The following is a 3246-nucleotide window of genomic DNA, read 5'->3' on the forward strand; positions in this document are numbered from 1 at the left end:
AAAAAATTTAAATCAATATAACTATTAAAATAATTAATGAGTTGTTCACGAGCGAAATTAATGAACTGCTTACGAGCAAAGTTCGTGAACAAGTTCGTTAACAAACTTGTGAATGGAGCTTTTTTTTAACGAGCCGAGCATAAGCAGACTAAATCTCGAATCGACTCGATTACGGTCCTAATTGTAGTTAAACTCACATTATTTAATTAATTAAAAAGTTCCGTTTCAAAAAAATTAATTAAATTCATAATATTTTAATTTTACATATTTCCTCCAAGATATATTTCTTTATTATTATTATTTATTAATCTTTTTGTTTTAGGATAAGATACCAAAATAGGCTTAAGGTTTTTGGAAAGTATCAATTTGCGTTCGAATTCATATTATTATTAAACTGGTGATATTTGCACATTTTAAAGATATTTATTACAAATACACGTGTTAATCTATATTAAATAATTTTATATTATTATTTTTAAATAGTATAATATATATTTTAATTGAATTTATATAACAATTTGTTGATTACCAAGAAAAAGAATATAAAAATACAAATTCGATTAATCTCCGACTAATCATCGATTATTTCTTGAAGGCTCTATCCGCCTTACTAGCACCTATTGTATTTTACAAACTTGATGAAATGTAAAAATATTGTGTCACATATAGGAAATAATACCACCACCCCCCCCCCCCCCCCAAGTTGTCCAAAAAGGCAACTAGCCCTTAAATTTCAAAATCGTTATAACTAAAATCTCAATTTGTCTATTTGCAACAAATAACCCTTCAAACATCACGTGACAACATGTGGTTGGAACTTCAAAAGATTACAACTAGCCTCTACTATCACACGCTGCCAATCACGCACTGTTACGTGGCATTTGAAGAGTTATTTGTTCCAAATAAACAAATTGAAGGGGATCAATTAATGTTTTGAAGTGCATGTGTCAATTGCACTTTTCGGATAACTTGAAGGGCTAAAGATGTATTAGGCCCAAATATCGAGATTGAGCGAAATATATATTTTAACCGAGTTTAAAAATAGACTTGTGAGGTGATGACACGTCTATTAACACCCAAAAAACCGAGTTTAATTATTTTTTTTTTTTGGTTTGTAAGTGTATCCACCGCCGACAGCAGTGGCTATAAAACCGAGTTTAATATTTAATTTGTTTTTTTTTTAAAGAAATCCAAATATATTAAGAATCAATAGACAAGGCGCTGCAAGCAAAACCAAGAGGGTTCAATGACTTGGGAACAAAATTGACACTACAAATTCTAATATTTAATTTGTTATTTAGCGATTTGATATGTACATATAATTATATTTAATTGAAAGCTCAATGTGTGAATTAATAAATATATAAAAACTTAATTAACAAAATTGACGTACAACTCAAATTCATATAAACTAAAATTTTCAATTAAATTTGTTAATAGTATCTTGATATTAAATATGGGCACAACAATATTTTGGTCCTGTACTAGGACAATTTTAATTTCAGTCCTTCAATTTTGATTTAGAGAAATTTTGAAGAGCTTCAAGAAATTATGAAGCTTTTTCTTAATTAGAATTCAAGAAAATGACAAATTGTATATGCTATATATATGTAGTAGCTAAATAGAAAACTGTTGTAAATGCTTTAACTAATCTTCCCACAAAATCCACTTATAATCAACTGTCAAGTCTGACTTATTTGACCATCTCAATAAGTCATCAATCTGTGTGATATATAGTACATTGTCATGTCATCAATTATAAATCCTCATGTGTCGATGCCGTTGGTGAAAGTATGTGAAGGTATATGAAAACGGATGAAACTAATGTATTCCAACAGCCCCCTCAAGATGGAAGTTGTGCAAGTTGCAGAAACCCCATCTTGGACAGAGAAGACAACATTTGAGTAGAACTAAGGGTTTTTGTAAAGGCATCAACAAGTTGAAGGATCGACTGAATATATGGAGTTGAAATAAAACCTTCTTCGATATAATCATAGACAATGTGACAGTCAATCTCTATGTGCTTCATATGTTCTTGGAAAACTGAGTTTTTAGCAATTGCAATTGATGTCTAACTATCATATTGCATTTGCATAGACAATTAAGGTTGAATTTCAAAATACTTTAAGAGATAAGTAAGTCACTTTAACTCACAACAAGTAGATGTTATACTATGACACTCTTCTTTTATATGAAATGAAGGTTCCCCAAGAAATATACAGTAGCTTGACAATGATCTTCTGCTAATTTGATATCCTACCCAGTCAGAATCATAATAGACTAGTAATTGAAGAGTACTGGTTGAGGGATACAAAACGCCATAAGCAATTGTTCCTTTAAGGTATCGAAGAACTTACAGGGCTACACTCGCGTTATGGTGGCAATATGCTTGCATATACTAGCTTAACTGCTGCATGGCATCAGTTATATCAGGTTCGTTAAAAGTTAGATATAACAACCTACCAATGAGCCTAATGTAACATTATATTCTGTTGAAATTTGACCTGGTATCCTTTTATCATCGTCGTGTGAACTAAAGCATGTCTATGATGATAAGGTATATGATTAGTGAGACGAAATCAATTATTGAATGATTCATACCTTTTAACAACTGACCCACTAACTGTTGAACGTTGGATTTGATTAAGCAGAGGCTTTGTGGCTGGCCCAAACGTAGTTGTCTTGATCCTTATTGGCGATTTTTCTTCCCTCATTCTTTCGCGCGTAGTTCTTTGGGGATGATGATTCAGTCTAGTTTCAATTTACTAGATTTGCTTACCCAAAGGGTCCTACTATTGGGGTTCGTAGAAATTCCATCATTATTTTTTGTCGCTAGAGTTGATGTATTTAATCTCAACTCCACGCTCACACACCAAATTGGTAACTCGAGAGAGTTGATAATTTAAAAATGTGTTAAGCTTCCAATATTGCAAGGTCGTTTTCTACAAAACAAATAATGTGTCGATTGCTCGATGTAAGCATTATGATGTTTAAGTCAGTTTCATTCTCAAATGAATAGAAAGAAAAAGAAGAAAGGATTCTAGGATTTTTTTTCACACCTGGAGGATTCCCAAAATCCTTGCATTTATAGGTTGTTACAAATTATGTTCGCCTTTCTCTTAAAACCTTTTGAGGTGTCACACTTCGATTAGGACAACACGATGCTCCAATAAGAATAGTTCACGTGTAAAGTGTTGGTCCCTTGTGAGATAGAGTTTAGTTCCAAATGGGAGGGGGTGAATGGAA

The sequence above is a fragment of the Euphorbia lathyris genome, chromosome 2 (genome assembly GCF_963576675.1).
Source record: "Euphorbia lathyris chromosome 2, ddEupLath1.1, whole genome shotgun sequence".
Lineage (NCBI taxonomy): Eukaryota > Viridiplantae > Streptophyta > Magnoliopsida > Malpighiales > Euphorbiaceae > Euphorbia > Euphorbia lathyris.